Source organism: Dasypus novemcinctus, unplaced genomic scaffold, assembly GCF_030445035.2.
Source record: "Dasypus novemcinctus isolate mDasNov1 unplaced genomic scaffold, mDasNov1.1.hap2 scaffold_367, whole genome shotgun sequence".
NCBI classification, from domain to species: domain Eukaryota; kingdom Metazoa; phylum Chordata; class Mammalia; order Cingulata; family Dasypodidae; genus Dasypus; species Dasypus novemcinctus.
The window spans coordinates 42,501-67,500 of record NW_026688331.1 but is presented as its reverse complement, the minus strand read 5'-3'; the positions used below and the strand labels follow the sequence as shown (position 1 = coordinate 67,500).

Sequence of the window (25,000 nt, the reverse complement as noted above, 5' to 3'; positions counted from 1 at the left end):
ATGCCCGAGCGAGGCCCTCCCCCCCCCCCCCCTCTCTCTCTCTCTCTCTCTCTCTCTCTCTCTGGCGGCCTATTCTCTCTCTGGCGGCCCAAACGCCCGAGCGCGGCCCTACTCTCCCTCTGGCGGCCTAAATGCCCGAGCGAGGCCCTCCCCCCCCCTCTCTCTCTCTCTCTCTCTCTCTCTCTGGCGGCCTATTCTCTCTCTGGCGGCCCAAACGCCCGAGCGGGGCCCTACTCTCCCTCTGGCGGCCTAAATGCCCAGAGCGAGGCCCTCCCCTCTCTCTCTCTCTCTCTGGCGGCCCAAACGCCCGAGCGGGGCCCTACTCTCCCTCTGGCGGCCTAAATGCCCAGAGCGAGGCCCTCCCCTCTCTCTCTCTCTCTCTCTCTCTCTCTCTCTCTCTCTCTGGCGGCCTATTCTCTCTCTGGCGGCCCAAACGCCCGAGCGGGGCCCTACTCTCTCTCTGGCGCCCTAAACGCTAGGTAGTCTCCATGCCGGATTTCCCCGGTCAGACCTGCACATGTGCTTCTGATGCTCCGAGTGTGCTTCGATTATGGTTTTCTTTTTTCCTCCCCACGTCTCCTTTCCTGTGTCTCTCTACTCTGTGTCTCTATTCTCTCTACTCTACTCTGTCTTTCCCTTCCTTCCCTCCCTCCCTCCCTCCCTTCCTCTCCCCACACCCCGTACCCCTATTCCAGAACAACGGAAAGACCGGCAGGAGGCCCGCGACGGAACCGTTGGCGAGAGGAGGAGCCTGTGTCCGAGGAGACTGCTTCCGCTTTGGCCCAGCCGCCCCTCGTCGTGGATGTGCGGCCTGAGGGCGACCGCGTCTCGGCCGTCGGATTTGTCTGGGCCCCTTTCGGGTCGACCGGATGATCGGCCGGGGTGGGGGTCGAGAGTGAGTGGGTGCTTGAGGCCGACGCTCACCCTCGAGAATGCTACCTACCGGGACCGCTGCGGTGATGGTCGTCGTCACCGCCGCCGCCGCCGCCGCCGTCGTCCTCGTCGTCGTCGTCGTCGTCGTCGTCGTCCTCGTCCTCGTCCTCGTCCTCGTCCTCGTCCTCGTCGCCGCCCTCGTCCTCGTCCTCGTCCTCGTCCTCGTCCTCGTCGTCGTCCTCGTCCTCGTCCTCGTCCTCGTCGCCGCCCTCGTCCTCGTCCTCGTCCTCGTCGTCCTCGTCGTCGTCGTCGTCGTCGTCGTCCTCGTCCTCGTCCTCGTCGCCGCCCTCGTCCTCGTCCTCGTCGTCGTCGTCGTCCTCGTCCTCGTCCTCGTCCTCGTCCTCGTCGCCGCCCTCGTCCTCGTCCTCGTCCTCGTCGTCCTCGTCGTCGCCGTCGTCGCCGTCGCCGTCGTCCTCGTCGCCGCCGCCGCCGTCCTCGTCCTCGTCCTCGTCCTCGTCGTCCTCGTCCTCGTCCTCGTCCTCGTCGTCGTCGTCGTCGTCGCCGTCGTCGTCGTCCTCGTCGCCGCCGCCGCCGTCCTCGTCCTCGTCCTCGTCCTCGTCGTCCTCCTCCTCGTCCTCCTGCCGACAGACCGGATAGAGCCTCTGGTGATCTGAGACGGTGTCTCTCGACCTTCTTGTCATCGATGTGTCCGAATAAAATAGAGACCTCTGTCCGTCCGAGACGAGGGCCGTGCTTGGGGCGTGTCGGCCCTCCTGGGCTGCCGCGACGTCGGGCGGCGGAACGCATGAGGTACGTGCTTAAAAGTGATGCCGTGGCTACGGATACTCTGGAACGGTTCCCTCTCCTTTCTTGTTTTTAGGTAGGAGACATCTTGTGCCCGATACCACGAGGACTCCGGTCTCAGAGAGACAGGCCAGTGGGGCGCTACGACACGGTCGGTGGATGGAAAGACCCGTGGCTCGTGATGGAGGAGATACGGCTGGATCTCCCGAGAGATTTAAACGCTCGGTTTGGATGCACGGTCCGAGTGGGAGATGTGCGTTCTTTGGCTCGTGTGTATCGTCGTGCGTGTGAGTGTGTATCTGCCCCGCCTTTTTTTTTTTATTCATTTTTTAAAAAAATATCACATTCAAAAAATATGAAGTCCCGTTCAACCCCACCGCCCCCGCCCACCACTCACCCCACAGCAACACTCTCTCCCATCATCATGACACATCCATTGCATTTGGTAAGTACATCTCTGGGCATCGCTGCACCTCATGGTCAATGGTCCACATCATAGACCATACTCTCCCACGTTCCATCCAGTGGGCCCTGGGTGGGGGGGGGGGGGGGGGCGGAATCTACAATGTCCCGTAATTGTCCGTGCCATGCCTTTTTGCCTCTTTCGAGATGGAGCTCTGCGGATTTTTTTCCCCTCCTTTTTTTTCCCCTTTAGGATGTATTCATTCTCTCTCTCTCTCTCTCTCTCTCTCTCTCTCTCTCTCTCTCTCTCTCTCTCTCTCCCTCCCCCTCCCCCCTCCCTCTCCCCCTCCCCTCCCCCTCCCCCACTTCCCTCCACCTCCACCCCCACCCCGGTCACGTGCTCACTCCTGTCCGTTTCGCCGGCTGTCCTTCTGTGTCTGCTTCTGTTCTCGTCGTTGGCGCCGGGGATCCATGCCTCCCTTCCGTCGCGTCGTTTTCCTGCGTTGGCTCTCCGTGTGCGTGGTGCCGCTCCTGCGTGGACCGTCCTTTTCGTGCGGGGCGGCTCTCCTTACGGGGCGTGCTCCTCGCACGTGAGGTGTCCCTGCGTGGGGGCTGTCCTGTCCCCACGTGGCACTGCCTGGGCCGAGAGGTCCTGGGTTTGAACCCTGGACGTCCCGGACGGCAGGCGGATGCTCTGTCGGTCAAGCTGTGTCCGCTTCGCTTCCCTTTTTTCTAGTTCTTCAAGTACCTTTACTTAACCACGTTCAGACAGGGCCCACTGGAATACTCGCCCGGGTCGACTCTCATTTCCTTTTGATTTTTTTTCATTTTCTTTATCTTATTTTCTTGACTGACTTCGCCCCACCCTCCCGTTGTTGTCTGCGCTCGCGTCTGTTCGTCTGCCCTTTTTCTTCGGGAGGCGCTGGGAACCGAGCCCGGGACCGACGATGTCGGACGGGAGTGCCTCCTCGCTTGAGCCGCCTCTCCTCTGGCACTGGGTGATTTTTTTAAAAAACCTTTTTAAAGATCGATGGACAGACGGATGGACGGACGGACGGACGGACGGACGGACGGATGGATGGAAGGATGGATGGATGGACGGATGGACGAATGGATAGATGGAAGGATGGATGGATGGATGGAAGGATGGATGGATGGATCGATGGATCGATGGATGGATCGATGGATGGATCGATCGATCGATCGATCGATTTAATTCCACTGCTCTCTGAGCCCTCCCCCTGGGCCCTGCTGTTTTTGCTGTCTGTATCCACTCGCTGTGTGTGTCTTCTGTATCTATTTCTCATTTCGGTCTTCACTTCTCATTTTTTTCTCCTCTAGGATTCACTGTGATTCGATCTTCGGGACCTCTGATGTGGGGACAGGTTCCTTGTGAGCTGTGCCACCTCGGTTCATCTTCGGGACCTCTGATGTGGGGACAGGTTCCTTGTGAGCTGTGCCACCTCGGTTCCTGGTTACTGCTCTGCTTCGTCTCCGCTCTCCCCTTCGGCTCTCTCTCGTCGTGTCGTCGCCTTGCTGCGTGACTCGCTTCCGTGGGCGCTGGCTCGCCGCGCTTCCTCTTCTTCTTTTTCACCCGGGGGGGGTGGCGGGGGGCACGGGGATCGGCCCCAGGGCCTCCCATACCGCACGGTAGGTGGGAGCCCTGTCCCTTGGGCCACGTCCGCTCCCCTGTTCGGGCCTCTTTTTCTTTCTTTTAATGTGGTGGTGCGGTTTTCCGGATACGAGTGCTTGACGTCGTTGGTTGAGTTTGTTCCTGACTCTTTGAATTTTATCCGTCTCGTTTTATTTTCACCGTTCTCTTGATGCTTTTCGATACTTTCATGGATAGGATCTTCATTTCTAGACTCTCCTCCGTGTCTCTCTCTCCTGTCTTTTCTTTTCAGGCTGTAGCACACCCTTTAGTATTTCTGGAAGATCTGCTGTCTTGCTTAGAAATTCCCTCGGTTTCGGTTTCTCTGCGAATAGTCTCATCGCACCCTCCTTCTGGAGAGATGGCCATGCCAGATAGAACGCTCTCAGCTGGAAGTTTTTCTCTTCTAGTATCTTAACTGTATCCTACCGCTGTGGCCTCTGGCTTATGCGGTTTCTGATGAGGGATCGGCACTTCCTCTTATCGGGTGTCCCTCCTACGTTGGGCGTTGCTTTTCTCTCGCCGTTCTCTGGATTCTCTCTTTGTCTTTTGGCATTTGACGTTCTGACCGGTCGGCATCCCGGGGTTGGTCTGTTCGGATTTTTTCGGATGGGAGTAGGTTGTGCTTCTTAGACGTGGATATGGCTGTGTCCTTCGATAGGGTTGGGAGATGGTCTACCGTTATTTCCTCACGTACTCCTTCTGCCCCTTTTTCCCTTCTCTTCTCCTTCTGGGATGCCCGTGCGTTGGCATGCCTTTCCCTGCCGGTTAGTTCCCCGAGACCTTGTTTGATTTTTTCCATTCTTTTCTTCGCCCGTTCTTCTGTGCGTTCGCTTTTGGAGGCCGTTTCTTCAAGCTCACCCATCCTTTCTCCTGCCTCCTCGAATCTGCTGTTCTAGCATTCCGATGTTTTCTTTCGTTTCATCGATCGCACCTTTCTTTCCCATAACGTCTGCTATTTTTCGACGTGCGCTCTCACATTCTTCTCTGTGTTTGTCCGGTGTCTTCTCGATGTCTTTCATCTGTTCAGGGGAAGCGGATTTGGCCCGATGGATGGGGCATCCGCCTACCACGTGGGAGGCCCGAGGTTCAAACCCGGGGCCTCCTGACCCGTGTGACGAGCCGGCCCACGTGCGGCGCTGATGCACGCGAGGGGTGCCGTGCCACGTGGGGGTGTCCCCCGTGTGGGGGAGCCCCGCGCTTGAGGAGTGCGCCCTGTGAGGAGAGCCGCCCGGTGTGAATAAAGTGCGGCCTGCCCAGGAATGGCGCCACGCCACGCACGTGTGGCGAGATGATGCGATGAGAAAAGCGACACGGGTTCCCGCAGACGAGGAAAGCGACATGGGTTCCCACAGAAGAACACACGTCGAATGAACACAGAGAGCAGACAACTGGCGGGGGGGGGGGGGGGGGGCGGGGAATGGGAGAGAAATAAATAGAAAGAAAGAAAGAAAGAAAGAATAAATAAATGAATGAATGAATAAATATCCTTACTCTATTTAGCCGTCTCATTGAATTTATTACGGACGTTTGTTTGAAAACCTGTGATTAGTTGTCTTGACTCCTTTTTGCCATCTGGGGCCTATCTTGTTCCTTTTGCTGGGCCGCAGTTAAATCCACACCGTCCCCCGGTGTGGATTGTGACTTTGGCTTGGTGTCTCGCCGTCTGGCTTACTCGTGTATTTACTCCGGGTGCGCTTTTTCTCTTCAGTGGAGGGCGTTCTGCCCTTTCTCCCTTGCCGGTTGTGCGGTAGGAGCCGAGGATGGAGCCGGCGCCACGAGCCGTGGAGACTCAAGCTGCGCTCGTTGCCCCGGGGGACCGCCGAAGCTTCTCCCGGGTTTCTCCCCTGTCGGGGCTCGGGACCGAATCGCAGCTGTGTGCGATAATCTGGGTCTCCCGCGGGCCGCAGTCGTCCAGAGAGGCTGACGAGGCTTCGTGCCCCTTTCTCCCTTACCGAGGGTGGGGAGGGAGCCACGGGTGTGGGTGGCGAACTGTGCGGCACGGGTCCGAGATGACCGCCGTTGCCCCGGTAGGCTTCCGGTTATCCGGTCTGTGCTGGCCAGAGGTGCCTGCGGTGACCTGGCTGGGCTGCCTCGGGGCCCGCGGGCATCCTAGGCGGCCATCCTAGGAGGCCGAAGCCTAGGCTAGGACCGTAGTCCGAGCTGAATGAAAGGAACCGTTTCCTACCGCCGTGTGATTTTCAGTCGTCCCGGCCTCTCCTCCTACCGGGGGAGGAGTCGAAACGGTGGCTGCCGACTCGGACGGATTCACGCCCTAGCCGTTCCTGGGGTTACGGCTTAGCCGGCTGAGCCTGCTGATCGGTAGCTGACACCGGTGGCCGACCGTCTCCTCCTCCCCTGTTTTTGGGAAACGGTGCTTCCGATTCCAGCCACGGGGACGGCTCCCGAGGTGGCTCGTGCCTCCGGTGGAGGACGGGCGCCGGCCTCCGTGGCACGGCACGTGCCGCCTACGGGGTCTCCTCCAACGATGGGCGGTCTCCTCCTTCCGTTCCTTCGGGTACGTGGCGGGATGCTCTTCTGGTGTCCTGGAGTCCCCAGACAGGTGCTTCGGATAGTTCCACAGAGCGCTGGGGGTTTACTGACTGCCCTAGAGCAGGACCTGACTCCAGGAGCTCCTTATCCTGCCACCATCTTGCCGGCTGTCCTGCACCTTCGTTTTTAACCTGGTTCCATTTGCCACGGTGCCTCGGAATTCGATGGCTCCCTCCCTCCCTCCCTAGTGCGCGCGTGTACGGAAGAAGAATAAAAATAATCCTTAAAAAAAAAAAAAAAACAACCAAACCCGTGGGGGGGGGGGGGGGGGGGATTGGCAGCCGACGGCTCTCTTTCATGGGCTGTTGTCGGAGTCAGTGACCCGAGGGTATCGGGAACGAAAGACAAAGAAGGATTGGGTTCAGGGGATCTGAGAGCATTGATTTTTCAAGCTCATCAGACAACTTCATTGAGTCGAGGGGCTAGTATATATACCCCTAACATACGTGACATTCAGCATAAAATCAAGTTACCTATTGCCCTTACCTTGTTCTATAGTAACTAGTGCTTGATGAACACCAATAAACTTTACTGGAACTATTATTATAAAAATCAGTAACTATACTCATAAATCTTGTTACTCAGGTCGTTCCATTCTATACGTTATTGTTCCGCCTGTCGGTGTTCTTTCCCAGCCATGATTGTGATCCGCACCGATAATCATAAGGGACAGCTTGACTCGGTGGTCAAGGAAGTAACTTGCTTCCATGGAAACAACATGCCTTTGTTTCCCACAGGCTGTCGCCACCCTCTACGCTCCCGGGGCTGAGAGAGAACGGTGGGTCGGAAAGGCGACCTCGCCGCCGCGGTACGTGGGGCCCTCCGCGTTAGCTGTCTGCCGTATGTACCTCAGATGGGAGAGACAGAGCGATCCCGGTTTCAGAAACGGGGCCGTGAGAGCCACGAAAGAAACAGAGACTTGGCGAGCAGAGAGCCGGGCTTTCCGAGGTCCCCCATCTGAAAGGTGCCAGAACTGGCTGAGAAAAGCTTCCTTGGAGAAACGCACCTCGGCAAAGGAGTTACTAGCCCAGAGGGAATAGGAGAAGGTCGGGGAGTATTTCACAGAGGGCCCTGCCGTGTGTGAAGAGCCACGGCCAGGATTGCCGGTTGGACGCCGCCGAACTCTTCCGCCGCCGGTGCCCGGGTGCTTCTGACTGAGCTCCCGACCGTGCGTCCGAGACTGGTGAGCGCTCGGCGCTTGGCAGGAGACGATGGACTGGAGTGGAGCGGAAAATGAACGTGGGGATCCTGAAATCTCCGTTGAAAGTATAGACTATAATAAAATAAAATAAAAAATACTCGGCCGGCGCCACACCGAAACCTACGTGGGCAGATTTTTTTTTTTTTAATTTAAAAAGTTTTTGTAGGTACCCCCCCCCCCCGATTCTGCACGTGTGCGTGATTGTTTTATGAGTTTACAACTTCTCCCTGTCATAAGAAATACATATTTAAAAAATAATAACGGTGGGTTGGGGGAAAAACACACCAAATGTAAGATAACGACTATAGTTAGTCGTTACTGCTAACTATAGTCGTTAGTGCTAGTGACCATACTTACTCGTAGCATGGTTACTTTTCCCCCCTGACCGGTACGGTTGCAAGACAGTAAGCGTGCACATGTCCCTGGCCTGCATGACCCTGGACCCCTCTTCCCGGGTCCCTCAGTCCACCTCTCCCCCCCCACACCCCCCACCCCCGTTCGCTCCGCCTCTTGGCATGCAGGCCTCAGCTGGCCCACACACGTCCAAAATCTTCCCAAGTCCCCACCGAGTAACCTCCCCTCCCCCCCCCCCCCCCCCCCCGCCATGCCACCTTACAGATCAGATCGGAACCTGAAACTGACCCCCAAGAAGCCTGAGTGTGTGTGTGGGGGGGAAGGGGGGCCTGTGTCCCACCGGGTGGTCGTCCCTGCTTGCTCACCATGCTTATCAAGGATAAGATGAGAGCTAACCCGGCCTTACACTCTCTTTTAAAATTTACAATTTCTTTCCATCTATTTCCTATTTCATTTTACAATTTTTCGATACGGAACAGGTCTTCCTTAACCGTTAAAGTCATGGATGGGACGCGTTGGTTAGACGCTACGGTCTGTGAATTTATCTCAATAAACCTGCTTAGCAGACAAATAAAGAACCGTGCCAGAGTAGCCGAGTAGGCGGTGGATGTGTGGGGGGGGGCCCAGTGGGCCCAATAGGCCGGGATAGGCGGGATCCGTGACTGAGCTGAGAACCCCTCGGGTCCTGCTTGTGTCTCCGCCTGCTCCCCAGCCTGGCTGAGAGTCGGGGGTGGGGTGGGCGGGGAGGGGGAACTTGGTTGACGGGAGGGCTTTCCCTGTTAAAAAGAAAAAGGGCCCACGACTGTGTCAAAGACGTCCTCCCTGGGGATGAACTCTGGGTCTAGCCTCTCTGAAACCCCCAAACCCCCAAAGAAATGGTCTCCCCATGGCCTCTTCTCATCTTGCCCAGCAAAGACGGCCTCACGAATTGTGTGCCAGCGGCCATCTGCCTTGGAGGTTTAGGCCAGCTGTACTGGGTGTGGTGTCTCTCTCCTTTTCTATGTAAATAGAGGAGGGCCTCGCCCTCGTAGCCTTCTCACCGGTTACCAAAAGTATTGCCTCTTCCCACCCACCCCCACTCCTCCCCGAGCTCAGAGGGGCGAATCAGGCCCTCACAAGACTCAGCAATCCTTTCTCTTTGTGGTTTCCTTGTTGTTGTTGTTGTTGTTGTTGTTTTCATCCCCCCATCTGTTGCTGCACGTGTTAATTTTTTCCAGTCTTTGGCGACCCAGAACAAAGCCGCTTCAACATCCGTGGGCAGGCTAGTGCGTGAAAAGAATTTCAATTCCCTAGAGAAAATAGGTAGAAGTGCGTTTACAGGGTCATTTGGTAAGTTTATAAGAAAGGGACACCGTCTTCCAATGGGACGGTATGGTTTTGTTCTGCATTCACGTGAGCAGTGTTCTCCACTCATGCCACTATTAAGCATTCTCTCTCCCTCTTTTTTTCCCTTTAAACTAGTCTCCTACTTCTATCAAACCTAACCTGGCCTTCCATTCACTTCACGATTTTACAATTAAGGCCGTATTAACAGCTTTTTAAAAAGCCATCGACTACCCAGTTTGGCCAGTTCATACGGTGGTTTGTGAGTATATCTCAATAAAACCGCTGAATAAAGAAAGAAAGAATTGTGCAAGTACAGCCAGAAAGCGCCGCTGTGTACAGTAGGGGAAACGGAGCGATGGAGAGGGGAGGCCCTTCCTTGTCCGTTTGTTTCTCTGTTGTCTTTGGGTTCGGGCCGCGCCGGGGAGCCCCGGGGTGGAGGCGGGGCGAGCCGGCTCTCCCCGCCGCTTTTACCGGGGCCCCGCAACGGACACCTTCTCTGGCGCTCTCGGCGTGGGTGGGGGCAGGCGGGGGGGGGGGGGGGGGCAGGGGGAAGGGGAGGCTGGGCTCTGGTTTCGGGGCGGGCGGGGAGCGGGGGTGGGGGGGGTGGGGGGGGCAAGGGGGCGGCTGGGCTCTGCCCTCCGGACGGGCGGGTGGAGGGAAGCGGGGAAGGGGGAGGCTGGGCTCTGCCTTCCGGACGGGCGGGTGGGAGGGGGGAAGGGGCGGCAGGGCTCTGCCTTCCGGACGGGCGGGTGGGGGGAAGGGGTCGGCTGGGCTCTGCCCTCGGGACGGGCGGGATTGGGCCCGCCGGGGTGGGGGGAGGGTCTCGGTGGCTGGGCCCGGCCGAGAGAGGGCGGGCCTCGGTGGCCGGGGCGAGAGGGGGCGGGTCGCCCTTGCAGGACTGGGAGGTGGTGGGGCCGCGGGGCCCGGGCGGGCCTTCCGCGTGCGTGCACTGGGGTGGGGGTGGGGCAGGGGTCTGCGCAGGAGGAGGAGAGCGGGCGCGCGGGCAGGCCCCGCGGCCGACCGGGCCGGTCCGAGCCGCACGGGCTTCACGGGCCGGCCGTCAATCACGGCTCCCGGGAAGTGCGGGTGCAAAGCTCTACTTTCGTTTCCTGATGGGCCGCGGCCCTGCCTTCTGCAGCCGCGGCCTGTGCCATTTTGTGCTCCCGCCGGCAGTGCCTGTGGGTTCACGTCCTCCCCAGCACTTGTTTTAACGCACACACGCACACACGCACACACGCACACACGCACTGTGTGTGTGTGTGTGTGCGCGCGCGCGCGCGCTGTTTTAATCTCAGCCCTTCTAATGGGTGTGAAGCGGTGGAGGGCTGGGTTCTCTCTCTTTCTCCAAATATTTGTAATTCTGTTCATGTCACTGAGTCATGCTCTTGTCTCATAAGACCCTGCCTGGGTCCGAGGGTGGTCTCAGTGACAGGCCGGCCTCACCTCATGAGAGACCAACTGAACCGTGCTCTTGTGTGCGTTTTCTTCTTCCCCCTTGCTGAGAGCGTTGGTGCGACTCAGGTGGTTCTGGGACTGGCTCCTCAGTCTGAGACTGTGGGTTTCTTTCAGTAAAAGTGTTATTTTTGGCCGGGTTGTGGCAAAATGTTTCAATTTGTAAACAATGGTGGGAGGGGGTGATGTTTTGCCCTCTGAGCCTGGCAGAGCAGCGGCCCAAACTTCCCAAGTCATTGCTCCTGAATGTGACTTTTGTGAGGGACACGATTCTATCGAGGTGATCGATTCCATTCGACGTGATAAAACACATCTACGAGAAACCTCAGGGTGGCATGATGGGTCATGGAGAAAGTCTGAATACTTTCCAGCTTAGATTGGGAACAAGGGAAAGCCGTCTTCTCTCACTGTTCTTATGCGATGCAGTATTAGAAGTTCTTCCCAGTTCTGTAGGACTGTAGAGCTAGAAAAGGAAGCGAAATGTGTACAGACTGCAATGAAATAAAATGGGCTTCCTATTTATTTGCATATGACATGAGCACCTATGTAGAAAATGGCAGGGACTCTAGGAAGATACTGATACGGGAGTTTGGCAGATGCTCATGCAGGATAGAAGAAACACAGAAAACAAAATTCCATTTCCGTGTGTCGGCAATGGACACTGAACGCGGGCACACCGAAGTAAACAATAACAAAAGCAAGCAAGTAATTTTGAAGGGTGGATGCTTCGATCCACGGTGGTGTATACATACCGTGGAATACTAACCGGCAATAAAAAGGAATGAAGTGCTGATAGACCATCGGCTTGGAGAAATCTGCAGAGAATTATGCCTAGGGAGAACGGCCGATATCGAAAAGTTATAATTCTGTGTGTGACGTTCTTAAAATGAACCAAAAAAGGGAGGGGAGAGGGGGATCGGAAAACGGGTTAATTGTCGTCAGAGGCAGATGGATGGGAGGTCCTGAGTAGGGAGTGCCGTGGGATAAGAGGATGATGGAATTTTTTGGCGTCTCAGCTCTATCGATGCTAACATTCCGGTTGGACTACAGTTTTTGCAAAACATCACTGTGGTGGGAATCGAATGTCAGTCACACTCGTAGCGAGCGTAGAAAGTTCGCAGACTGAAAAAACTATTCAGAGGTTCGGTTTTTCAAATTGCTAGGCATTTCTGGTGCAGCTTTTTAAAAAAATTTTTTTTTATTAAAGTTAATAATTCTATCTATTTTTTTTAAAGGGGCTTCAGATGACATAAATGTTACCTAAAGAATATAAGGGAGTCCCATATGCCCCCCTCCCTCCCCGCCCACGCTTTCCCACGTTAACCACGGCCTACCTTTGTGTGGTCGCTACGGTTGGTTGTGACGATTGGCGAGCCCATATCGGAGCGGTGCGACTGACCGTGGATGGCCGTTGACGTGGCACTTTATGCTCTGTTCCGTGACGATTTGGTTGAGTTGTGACAGAAGAGACCGAGGTCTGTTTCCGTCCCTGTGATGCCGTGCGGGACGAATCCGGTGTCCCAAAGATGCCCCCTTATGACACCTACCTACTCTTCCCTCTCCCGTCCCTCAGAACCTCTGGTGGACACTGCCTCTTTGTTGGCGATCAGAGTTCTTCTGTTGCAAGAATCATCATAAATCTATAGTCGGATGGCAGTAAGTCTACTCTAGCCCATCGTTCCTTCCCCAATCCGGAGCATGTGGGTGGGGGCTTAATCCCACAGGGGCAGACGGATGGAGCTCTCTCACTTGCAGTGACAGACACTTTGTGTTCCTTGGGACGGTCGGTAGTTGCCCATCATCGTCTCCTCGTTAGTTTCCCCGGCCGAGCCCGATGCACTGGAGAGCAGGTGCTGCGACTCTGCTGAGTTTCAGGGCCCGCCCGACTGGCACACGGACGGCCCGAAGGTTTACGTCTCTGGGACATATGTTGACCGAGTATGGTGCGCAAAACTAAAAGGGGCGGAAGAGCCATGTGTAGAGAACCCCTCAGCGAGCCTCATGCCGCTTTACCCTGGGGAGCATAAATTCCAAAGGAAGGCCCAGGCCCACGGACAGGGTGCCAGATTCCTGAACGGTCTACCCTGCTTATGGTTTCTGGGTGTCTCTAGAGCCCCTGGGAGCCCCGCTTTTTCTTTTTCTTTTTTTAAGTCTGGGTGTTTTTTCCTGCCCTTTTTTCTTTCTTCTTTTTTTTTTAATATTTATTTTTTTATTTCTCTCCCCCCACCCCACCCCCACCCCGGTTGTCTGTTCTCTGTGTCTATTTGCTGAGTCTTCTTTTTTGTTCGCTTCTGTTGTTGTCAGCGGCACGGAAATCTGTTTCTTTCTGTGGCGTCATCTTGTTGTGTCAGCTCTCCGTGTGTGCGCCGCCATTCCTAGGCGGGCTGCACTTTCTTTTGTGCTGGGCGGCTCTCCTCACGGGGCACACTCCTTGCGTGCGGGGCTCCCCTACACGGGGGACACCCCTGCTTGCGCAGGGCACTCCTTGCGTGCATCAGCACTGCGCATGGGCCAGCTCCACACAGGTCAAGGAGGCCCGGGGTTTGAACCACGCACCTCCCATGCGGTAGACGGATGCCCTAACCACTGGGCCAAGTCCGCCGCCTTTTCTGCCCTTGATGGCCTCCCTCCCCAAGGCCCTAGGAAGTGGGTCTGCAACCCATTACCGGGCCCAGAGCCCAGTTGCTTTGTTTTTGTTTTAGTTTTTTTAAAAATTTCTTTGTCTTTATCTTTTTTTAATGTTACATTAAAAAAATAGGAGGTCCCCATATATTCCCCCCACCCCCCTCACCCTACTGCTGCCATAACAACCACCTCCTCCATCACGGTGGGACCTTCATCGCGCTCGGCGAATACATCTCTGAGCGAGCGCTGCCGCGCCCCATGGTCAATGGTCCCCGTTACAGTTTACGCTCTTCCCCCGGTCCACCCAGTGGGCCACGGGAGGACATACACTGTCCGGTGACTGTCCCTGCAGTACCACCCGAGAGAACTCCAAGTCCTGAAAATGCCCCCACATCACGTCTCTTCTTCCCACTCCCCACCCTCAGCAGCTACCGTGGCCACTCTCTCCATCTCGATGCTACGTTGACTTCCATTCCTAATCACCATAGTTCCAGAACAGAAGCTCAGTAAGTGCACGCTAACCCATGCTCTATTCCTCCATTCCGTGGGCCCCGGGATGGTTATGTCCACTCCACCTCTGTATCGAGAGGGTGCTTAGATGCCCCTTGGATGATGGACGCAATTCTCCTGTTTGCAGTTGTTGGCACTCTTGGCTCCCTGGTGTGGTGGTTGACCTCCTTCACGTCCCTGTGGGAGCCCCGCTATTGGAGGCGACGATTAGTGTGGCGGGCCTGCTGACACTTGCCTTACAGTAACCTCTGGAACCAACTCCGGGACGCGACTTTGAAATCTCTTAGCCCTAAGACCTCATTTGTATTTGCAAAATCTGATGATCGGTCTTCTGTCAGTGTCTTCCTAAAAATTAAGTGTGTGCTTTTAATCGAGGAGGGCGGGAGAGGAGATATAATTTTGGCCACTTCATTTTTCTTCCATGCTTTCTTATGCAGACTTCGTGAATGAAAGCGATCCATCTGGGTCAATCGTGATTTAGCCTGAGTCCTGCCAGAAAGAGGCTGAGCATCTCTGCCTCCGAACACTGTGAGTTGGCCTGTGGTTATCTGTGGCAATTCGTTCCCATAGGGTGTGAGGAATTCCCAAGCAGGAATCTGATGACCCGTCGAGAATGAGGGCCTCCGCGGAAATTAAATAGCTAAGCCCATCGTTTATTTCATTCCTGGACAGTATGATGTCCGATCGGTACAGCTGTAGGAACAAAATGATCATCACGTTATAATTAATTTCTTTACATCGATAAACGTTTGCTGCTATCCTGAGTTGGAAACTGAGGCATAGTGGTCTCGCAAAGAGAGACGTGCTGTTTCCATGGCTACCATGGCTACGCTCGCCCCCTCCCCCCGGAGGAATGTGGTCATTAAGAGTTCCGGGCAAACAGGATGAAGCTGTGAATGGCTGAAAGAAAAGATGAGCAGATCTACTTCGGAGTTAGGTGGAATGCTTGGACTTTGTACCTTGAGATAAAGATTTTTTGAGTTCCTTAGATCGTGAGTAATGCTATTAGTGAACTGCATACTTGTTCTCCCGCAGCCTGGGCTATATAGAAAGCCCCTTGTAAACAATGAAGATGTCTGAGGAGTCTCTACTCCCAGACCCCCGGATCCCAGCCCTCTTCTCTTCTCTTTCTCTTTGTTTCATTCCCAGTACCCTTCGTGCCCAAATCTCCAACAATCCTGTTTATTGCTGATCACGGATGATGTGAAGTCTCTCAGCTGGCCTTACAGGCTCTTTTAAAATGTACAGTTTCTTTCCACCTACGTTCCAATGTTTTTTTTTTTTTGTTTTTGTTTTTGTTTTTTAAATTTTACCGTAAGGGTCTTTTTAGCAGGTTTAAAAAAAATAAAAATAAAAATAAAAGACGTCGATGGTGCTCTTTGGCTAGACCCTATGGTATATGGATATATCTCAGGAAAACGGCTTAATAAACAAATAAAGAGCTGTGCCAGAACAGCCAAAGCGGCACCGGACAGATCCGATCGGCTGGGGTCTGTGACTGAATTCAGAGCCCCTCAGGTCCTGCCTATAGCTCCAACAGGCATTGCTGAAAGTTGGGGGAGGGGGGGAGGGGGAAAAAGGGGGCCTTTTTTTTAGGGGAGGGGTTTCCCTTTAAAAAAAAAAAAGGGGGGGGTGTCCATGACTGTGTCAAAGATGTCCTCCCTGGGGATGAACTCTGGGTCTAGCCTCTCTGAAACCGCAAAGAAATGCTCTCTCCCATGGCCTCTTCTCTCATCTTTCCCAGCAAAGACGGGGCCTCACGGATTGTGTGCCAGTGGGCATCTGCCTTGGAGGTTTAGGTCAGCTGTGCTGGGTGTGGCACCCACCCCTCTCCTTTTCTATGTAAATAGAGGAGGGCCTTGCAGTTTTCAGGTTACCTTGGCATTGCCTCTCCCCTCCCCCCAACCCAACCCCAGGTTGCGAGGAGTGACACAGGCCCTCATATTACTCAGCGATCTTTTCTCCCCGCGCGTGTGTCTGTGTGTGTGTGGGGTGTGTTTTCCCATCTGTTGATGAACACGTTAATTTTTTCCAGTCTTTGGGGACCCAGGAAAAAAACCTGCCTTGATACTTGTGTGCAGGATACTGTGTGAAAATCGTTTCAATTCACTTGAGTAACTAGGTAGAAGTGTGTTTACAGGGTCACGTTGGTAAGTTGATAAGAAAAGGTCACCGCCTTCCGATGTGGTTGTATGGTTTTGTTTTGCATTCACGCGAGCAGTGCTCTCCATTCATGCCACTCTTTGGCATTCTCCCTCTCTCCCTCTGTCCCTCTCTGCCCCCCTCACCCCTCTCTCCCTCTCTCCTTTTCTCCCTCTCTCCCCTCCACCCCTCTCCCCCCTCTCAAAGCTAGTCTCCTAATACTATGAAATCAAACCTGGCCTTCTGCCCTCTTTTAAAATGTGTGTGTTCTTTCAAACTATCATCTATGCCACTTTACGAGTTGACAATAAAGGTCTTATCAGGAACTTTTAAAAAGCCATCGATGACAGACTTTGGCTAGATCGTACGGGGTGTGACTACATCTCACTCAAAGTGCTGAATAAACAAATAAACCGTGGTGCGGGAGGAGCCAGAAAGAGCAGCTGTGTCCAACAAGGGACGGCCCCTGCCCGAGAGACTGAGAGGGGAGGCATTTCCTTGTTCGCTGGCTTGTGTGTTTGTCTGTTTTTTGCTTTTCATCAGTAGTACAGAAATCACAAAAATGCCTTAATAGTGATCGCAGTGATGAACGCACAACTATGTGTCCGTATCAAACACTGTCGATGGTACACTGTGGATACAGTGGACGCTTTATTAATATGTATCCAGAAACCGATCTGTTTAAATGTAAAACTAGAGTGGGTGAGGGGAACATACACCGACTGTAAGATATGGACTATAGTTGGCAGCCCTATTTTGAAGGTGCTTTTGCACAGTTTCGTAACAGATGGATCACAACCACGCGTGATGTCGGCGGAGGGGTGAGGTATGGGAGGGAGCCCTGGAATCATGTTTTGCATGTTTATTTCATGTCTACAAACTTTTACTCTACACCTAATGTTTGTGTGTGTTTGTGCATGAGTGATGTGCTTCAATAATATATAAAGATGTAAAGACGTGTGCGTGTATATTTTATATACATACGTATATACGTGTGTGTGTGTATATATATATAATAATAATAATAATAATAATTATTATTATTATTATTTTTTTTTTTTTAACAAGGAGGGTGGTGATGATGGCCACCAGGTCAACAGGAAGGTTTAGGATTCACCTCTTTCTTTTGAGGCAGGGCTTCCACTTGTTGCTCTTCAAACTTGGAGGCTGTGATCTTGGTTTGTGAAGAGATGGAGGGCTGTACGGTCTGACCTCTGACTGGGGGATTCAGCCCTTTATCTTCATGAACCGTCTCCCCCTGATGTCTGGTGATGTTTCCTGTTAAAAGTCTGCCTCATCTGAATTTCAATGAGCTGTACTGGCTCTTATGGGATCCTTGTTCACATGGTACACCTTCTCCCAGCTCTTTAAAAACAGAACAGAACAGAACAAAACAAAACAAAACAGAAGAAAAAAGAAAAAAGAAAAAAAAGGTAAAGTGAGCCTGGAGAAGGCCCCAAAATCCTGGCAGCAGACCTGACAGTATTTGCCCCGGATGGGACGTGACTCCACGATGTGGCCCTGGGCTTGCTGTTAGTGGGACACTCGGTTGAGCCCAGGCCCGCCAGGTCACTCGAAGAGAGGGGCTCCCCCTCGAAGAGATGTTCTCTAATTGTGTCATCTGGAGAATGCCGTGTAAAGGGAACGGTCCGACCTTTGACTTTTTAAGGCCGGCCTTATCGCTCTGCACGGCGTTCTGAGAGTCACCCAAGGAGTCGTGTGCATCGGTAGTTTGTGGCCTGCTCTGAATGGCTTTTCTTTTTTCTTTTTGGCAGATGCCCGTTTCACGGGTGGGAAGGAATGTGGGTGTCTTTAAACAGCGAGTAAAAAACCACAAGCCGTTGGGGAGAGGGCAATAGAGAAATAAAAGTAAATCTTAAAAAGAATAAATAAGGAAATAAAGGACACGTGGATCGTGTCCGTTTCGGGGTTACAGCCGAGAAAGCTGATAGGAACATTCGTGTTTTTTGTCGTTGTCATTGTCATTGTCGTCGTCGTCGTTTTCTGGGTGCGAGTTTTAATTTCTGGCGTAGATACCCAGAACGGCAGCCCCCATCCCCGACGGTACTGACGTTTTCAGGACAGTCTTAGTATGTGTGTTTTCAATGAGACCGTTTTCCAGGGCGGCGGAGGAGGACATGTCCGGGCAGCGCCCGGCCCCGGGGGTGGGGGTGGGGGGCTGGGCCGCGGGGGTGGAGGAGGGGCGGGCCGGCTCTCCACGACGGTCTTCGGGCGCCCCCAGGCGGCCGGCCGCTTTTCTGTGGGCCGGCAAAGTCGAGGGGTCGCCCTTCTCTGGCCTTGCCAGCCTCCTCCTCTGCCGGGAGCCATTTTGTAACCCAGGGCATGATCTTCGCTGCCCTTCTTGGCAGTGTTCTCCATCTATCTTCCTCCCTTCCTCCCCTCCTCCCTTGCTCCCTTCCTCCCCTCCTTCCTCCCCTCCTTCCTCCCTCCCTCTCCCCTCTCCCTCTCCCCTCTCCCTCTCCCCTCTCCCCTCTCCCTCTCCCCCTCCCTGCCCCCCCCGCCCCCACATCTTGCTGCGACACCCAGGGCAAGAGCGGTGACCGTCGGTGTTCTGTGTCTGCGTACGAGACAAACGCGTGCTTTCGAACGAGGGGGACTGGAGGGAGGTCTAGTTTGAGGTGTCCTGTCTCGTCGGACGGACGACGAGTTGGCCCGTGGTTCTCTGCAGTCATTCATTCCGGTGAGAGGTGAAGAATTCCCAGGTCGGGGCCGGATGGAGGACCCAGAGAGCGTGACGGCCTCGGCGGAAGTGAAGTCGCTCCGGCGCCTGTTTGCTTTGGTCTCGGAGAGGACGGCGTCCGACGGCGAGGACCGTCTTATCGGAAGGAGAACGACGTGACCGTCGACGTCCGTGACTTCGGATGTCTTGTGTCCGTCGGTGCTGCTCGGTTGCCGTGCTGTGTCTTTCTTCCTACGGACGATAGGCTGTGGGACCCGGCCCTCCGGTCTCTCTTAAAAGCGACGATGTCTTGTGATCTCCTGTCTGTTTTGCCGAGCGCTGTGACCACGGAGGCCTGATGGATGTGGCCTGTGGGTGGGAGGCTCTTTGTCTCCCTTGACCTAAGCTGCCTGTCCTGACTCGTGGGTGTGGGATGGTGAGGGGCCGCAGCCCGTGCCCTTGGTCACCGTGGCGACGACTCCGGTCCCGGGACACGGTGTGTCGGTGCGAACCCTATAGACTTGAAATGGTCGGGGAAGATGCACCCGGGCCGTCTGAAGCGCGTGCTAGAAGCTTACCTAGGATGTGGAAGATGTCTGCTGATTCGAGCCTCTCGAGAACTGAAACGAAAGGACCCTTTGGCCTTTCCTCTCTGTACGAAAGGGACTCGAAGATCGTGTTCGGGGCTCAGGTTTTCAACAGAAACCTCCCGAGTCCGGCCGTCCGGCCGTCCATCCACCGTTTCTCCTTCTCGAAGCCGTTCCCGAGTCCTGGCCTTTCTATACGCAAATAATTGAACCTCTGTCAGATCCTACAACGTGATGAGTGGCTTAAAGAAAAGAAAAGAGAAAAGGCCCTCGATCGTCCACCTTGGCCAGGCCGTGCCGTCTGTGCCCGTTCCTCCATAGGACGGCTTAGTCGGCAATTGAGCGGTGGTGCCGGAATGGCGAGAAAGAGCGGCTGTGTCCGGCGGTGGGAAACAGGGAGACGGAGAGGGGAGGCGTTTTCCTCGTGTGTCTGTGTTTTGTTTGTTTGTTTGTTTGTTTGTTTGGGTTCGCTTTTGCTTATTATCGGGTCGCGTAGAAGCCACGGAGCTAGGCGATGACGATCGCTCGTGGTGACGGACGCACGACCGTGCGACGATACCGAACGCTGCCGGTCGTACGCTTTGGGTGAATGGGATGTCGTCTCGACACGTCTCGACACGTCTCGACGGACCGGCCAGTGCGTGGGTAGATAGGATTGGATCTCTGGATGTTTTTCTTTCCGATAGGCGAGTAGGGCTCTAGCAGCTCGTTCGGCCTACGGATGGCTTTTCCCTACCGGGTGTTGGCAGGGGCTTTGGCGTGCCATAGGAGAGGGTTTGAGGTTGGGGTGGGGGGGGTGGGGGGGGGGCCCGGGGCCGTGCCCGTGTCCGTGCCCGTGCGTGTGTGTGCTGTGTAAAACAGGGAGGGAGGGAGGAGGGCAGACGGCGTGACATGCTGGGCTAGGGGCGGGCTGGGGGTGCCCGCCGGCGACAGTGCCTTAGGAGAGGCAGTGGGAAGGGGATCGGGTAGGTGGAGGGAGAGACGGGCCCACCCCACCTCGCCGCCCCACCCTGGTCCCTCTCCCTCCAGCCCGGCGGCCTCCCCTCCCCGGTGGGCGGCAGCCGCCAGCAGCGTTCTCTCGGAAACTGCCCCCCGCCCCCCCCCCCCCCCCCCCCCGCTCTGGTTTTCCTCTCCCGTCCGTCTGTCCGTCCACCCGCCGCCATCCATCCCGCCGCCGGTGCTCCGCCTCGGATTCACGGAGGGCTCCCCTGACGCGGCGACATCGGCTCGCCTGACCCTACGTCCCCGTGTCCCCGTCTAAACGCGCAGGCTCTCTCGTGCCCATCTCCCGGGTCGGTCCCCCTCTGTCCGCGTCCCTCCTGCCTGAAGCCGGAGCGGGCGTCTCCGTGTGCTTTGTCGACACGGGTTCCCCCTTCCTTGGGTCGGCCCGGTCGTTCGCGTTCCATCCGTGCCACGCGAGTGCTGTCATCGCTGGGCTCGAGTGCGATCGATCGAGCACCTCGCTCTTTTCTTTTGCCGATTCTCTCCCGAGACCGGACGCGCTGGTTTTACTTTCGCTTTCTCCGCCTGGATATGCTTTCTAGGAGGGGACACGAATTAGGCTCTCTCCTTTCTCCGGCCCCCGCCCCCGTCGCCATCGCCCCGCAGGCATTCTGGGCACGGGCGGGCGGGCCTGCCTCGGAACCGCTCCCCCCTCCCCCCGGCGCCACCGGGTCGTGGTCAGGCCCGGCTCTCCCTCCGCGGTCCCAGTCCGAGGCGGGCCGGGCTGTACGGCGGGAGGACCCTCCCGGCAGAGCACTTGGCCGCCCCGGCCCCCGGCCCCTCCCCGTTCTGGTCGGCGATGGTCGGCGTGGCGGTGCACGCCACGGGCGAGGGGCTGACGGGAGAGGGTGCCTGTGCCGGGTCGGCCCGTGCCCGAGTCCCAGCGCTCGCCCGGGCGGGCCCACCCCCACGCGGTTTTCCTCTTCGGTGCTGCAGCTCGGCGGCCGCCTGCTTAGGGCATTGGCCGTAAGCCCCGGCAAATTCACCGCCTGATGCAGCCCGAGCCCGCGCCCGAGCCCGCGCCCGAGCCCCAGCCCCAGCCCCAGCCCCAGCCCCAGCCCCAGCCCCAGCCCCAGCCCCAGCCCCAGCCCCAGCCCCAGCCCCAGCCCCGGGTCCCCAAGGACCCCAGGGAAAGAAACGGCCCCCATCCCCTTTGGGGTCGGTTTTGGCGGTGGCCGAGGCCTCGGGGCCTGCCCGGATGATCTCCGGCTGGCCCGGCCCGAGCGACGCGTTCCCGAGTGGATCGGCACGGAGCACGGCGACCGGCCGGCCGACCGGCCGGCCGGCCGGCCGGCGGCGCGCCCTTGGCGGCCGGCGACCGCCATCCGTCCCGCTGCCACCCGAGGCCGGTTGTCGGGCGCCGCCTGGTGGCCGCTTTTATGCCGTTGTCCCCGGAGCTCCGGCGAAGCCGGCATGGGAGGGGACCCGGCCGCTGCGACCGCGTCACAGTTCCTGGAGGCCGGCAGCGTTGGCAGGATGGCCCCGCGTCGCCGCTGGGCGCCGTCGTCGCGGCCGCCGGCGGGAGATTGAACCGCCAGAGTTGTAGGCGGGTGGCCCGTGGCTGCCCTCGGGCGGGCGGCCCGAGGCGGGGCTGGCTGCCCGTGTGGGTCGACCAGCACACGCTGGTCTTGGCCACCGCGGCCTCCACCCGGCGCGGGCCACCGCGAGTGGCCGCGATGGGTGGCTCCGCGCTCGGTCGCCGACCGCCTGTGCCCCCCCGGTCGGCGGGTGGGTGGGACTCCCTTCCGAGGATTTTTCCAAGTCCTGCTGCTCCGGAGGCGGGGGCTGGCCCCTGCCGCCTGGGCGAGGCCCGGGGAGGGCGCTTCGGGCCCGGCTGCTGTCCCGGGTGGGTCCCGGTGGGCGGGTGGGCCCCGACCCCCGACAATTTTTCCAAGTCCTGCTGCGGAGGTGGGGAACGGTCCGGGATGTGCGTAGAGAGCGCGGGCGGAGGGAGGGCGACCTGGAGGCCTGCCGCCGGCCTCGACCCCGTCCGCCCCGTTGCCAGTCCCGCCCGTGGCCCGAGGGTGGAGCGGGAGGCGGCTTGGCTGTCCCGCACTGCGGGGCCCCGATCCTTCCCGGTGCCGTCTGAGACCGCTAGTGGGGACCTCCCCGGTGACTGCTTTGGGGCACCTGTCCTGCTGAGGGTACCGAGAGACCCCCGTCACGGAGACTGGGAGCGGTCCTCTGCCCGTGTCGCCCGTGTCCCCCGTGTCCCCGGCCCCCCCCCCCCACTAGGGTCGACCAGATGGCCCCAGGAGCTCCGGGGACATGAGGCTATGGGGTCGTCCTGTGGGCCAGTGGCCGCATGACGCTTCCGGGAGGTCGGTGTGACCAGCGGATTGTCCCTGTGTCAGGGCTTGGTCCGTTTTCCGCCAAAAGTGGGCGTTTTGGGCCGCCAGGTTAGTGGTGACACACTGTCCTCCAGCCAGAGATGGACACTGTGGGCCAGACGGTTGGGACGCCGGATGCGCGCGCGCGCGCGCGTGTGTGTGGCGGGGGGCTCTGGGTTACCGATGGCCCGCTGCCCCGCCCTCCCCTTCCTGCTTGAGCTGAGCCCCGCGCCCTGCCTGCTTGGGTCTGTGCGCGCGCCGGCTCTCACGCTCTCCGAGCGGGGCCGGTCTCCTTCAGTGTGCCGTGGTCTCTGGTCGTCACTGAGGCCTTGCCGAGTCGGCCTTTGTGGTGTTGTGTGTCCCAGGCGATCGATGCGGTGGTGTTGTGCTCTCCCTGGGCCGGGCCTAAGCCGCGCCAGACGAGGGACGGACGTTCCTGGTGAACGGGACCGCTCCCCTCGCTCTGCCCGCGGGCCCCTCGCCTACTCTCCCTGCCTTGCTTGGCTGGTGCTGGGAGTTGGGCAGGGGTGCGGACCTGGCTCTCTGACCGAGTGGCCTTCCCTCACTTGGCCTGTCCTTGGCTTCTGTTTATGTGGGCTCGGTCCCTCTCCGCGGCGGGGAGGGGCCCTCTCGCTGCTGTGGCGCGCGAATGCGCCTCGCCCGGCCCCTCGCGGTGCCCCTGGAGCGCTCCAGGTTGTGCCTCAGGTGCCCGAGGCCGAGCGGCGGTGTTGTTCCCGTTCCTGGCGTCCCTTTGGGCCGCCGCTGCAGGTGCTCTTCCCGTGTGTGTGCTTGGGGAGAAGGCCCGGCGGGTCGAGGGTGGTAAGGGGCACCCCCCCCTGCGCGTGGAGGGGGGGGTTGCCCGCGTGCGCCCCGGTGGCAGGGCCCGGGGCCGGCTTTTGGCCGACCGCGGGGGGCTCGCCCGTCTTGCCCGAGTTGTTGCCTGAGAAAGGGGGGTGGGGCCTGGCCTTGCTCCCCTCCTCGGACGTGCCTGGTGTTCGCCGGAGCTGTAGTGTTTGGGCCTTCCCTTAAAAGTGCGTGGGGGTGGACGGGGCCTCCCGCGTGTGGTGTCTCTGGGTGCCGGGTGTGCCCTTGGGGTTCCTGTCGCGGTCCAGCCCGCCGCATCGGGTGGACCGGGCGGGGGCCCTCGGTGACCCCTGGGGGGGGTGGACTCGAGGTGCCGCACCGAGTGGGAAAGGGGTGTGTGGTTCCCCCGGTCCTGTTGATGCCACGACGGGAGCCCCCGCTCCCCCCTCACTGCCCCCGTTTGCTGTAAGACTTAGCCCGTGTGTGGGGGAAGGCCGGGAGGCGAACACGTGAGGCCGCGGAAGGCAGACGGCCGAGCCCTTGGGCGTGAGGCAGTGGGCTCCGGTCCCCTGGCCGCTGGGCGTCCACGATGTGGGCAGCGAGGTCCCGGCTCGCTGCTGGTGCAGAAGCCCCCCTTCTCCTCGGCAGGTGTCTCCGAGCACCTTGTGGTGGAGCCCCGTGGGGGCGCTTGGCGGGGGCGGCCTGCCCTCGGTGAGAAGGCCTTCTCTAGCGATCCTCGAGGGTGCCTTGGGGTACCGGACCCCCCAGTCGCTGCCCCTCTCTGCGCGTAGCCCGCCGAGTCTATCGGCTGGGGTTTGCATGTTAGGCAGAGCGTCCCCGCCCCCCGCCCGGGGGGAGGGGTCCGCCGGCCCCGCGGTGGGGCCGAGCGCCGCTCTTGTCCTACCGCGGCCCGCGCCTCCCCCCTCCGAGTCGGGGGAGGATCCCGCTAGGGCCGGGCCGGCGTCCGGCCGTGTGTCCGCGCGCGTGTCTCCGGGAGGGAAATGGGGGCCTCCGGGCCCGCCCGCCCCCTCGCCGCGGGCGGCTCTCCGCTCCGCTCCCGGCCCCGGCCGCCGCTGGGGGTGGCGGTCGGGCACGGGTCGGGCCGCCTCGGCCGGGAGCGCTCCCGGCGGGGTGTGGGCCCCGGGCTGGTAGACGGATGTGTGCGAGCGTGTCCCTCGCGGCGGCGCGGGGCGACTCGAGGTCGCGCGGAGCCCCGTGGGTGGGGCCGGGCGGTGGGTCCGCCCCCGAGTGGCGGCCCGGGCTCGGGCCGGCGCGTCAGGCGTGGCGGGGCCGCCCTCCCGGGCGGTGGGGCCTGCTGTGCGTTTACCTGGCGCCCGACCGTGTCCGGAGCTCCCTCGGGCTTGGCTTGCGGGTGCCCGCTTCCCCCCCCCCCCCCGTCCTCGGGGCTCGGCGCTTGCCGACCGGCCCGCCTCGCTCCCCCCCCTCCCCCGTGGCCCGCCCGTGCCTCTCCGCAGGCCTGCGGGCGCCGGTGCGCGGGGGGAGCCCTTGGCGAGGCGGGGGTGAGTGCGCCGGCGGGGCCCGAGTTCCCCGCCGGAGGTGTGTCGGTGGCTGACCGGGCGGTGCCGGCCGGCGTCCCGGGCCTCGCGGGACCGCCTTCGGGCGGTGGGGCCCGCGCGAGTGTTTTCCCGGTGACCCGGCCCGGCCCGCGCGGCTTCCCCCGCGCTCCCCACTGGCGGCGGTCCT

At 58.6% G+C, this 25,000-nt stretch overlaps 1 long non-coding RNA gene across 2 annotated transcripts; it reads left to right on the top strand.

Annotated features, from left to right (window-relative positions):
• The first annotated feature begins 11,952 nt into the window (after nucleotides 1–11,952).
• On the top strand, nucleotides 11,953–15,137 carry LOC131277739 (uncharacterized). 2 transcript variants are annotated; one of them, XR_009184855.2, is made up of 5 exons: nucleotides 11,953–12,091; nucleotides 12,190–12,272; nucleotides 13,667–13,747; nucleotides 14,189–14,279; nucleotides 14,901–15,137. It is a non-coding gene; the product is annotated as an uncharacterized lncRNA (long non-coding RNA). The 2 variants fall into 2 exon arrangements; XR_009184854.2 differs by lacking the exon at nucleotides 11,953–12,091 and having other exon boundaries at nucleotides 12,148–12,272.
• The last annotated feature ends 9,863 nt before the right edge of the window (nucleotides 15,138–25,000 follow it).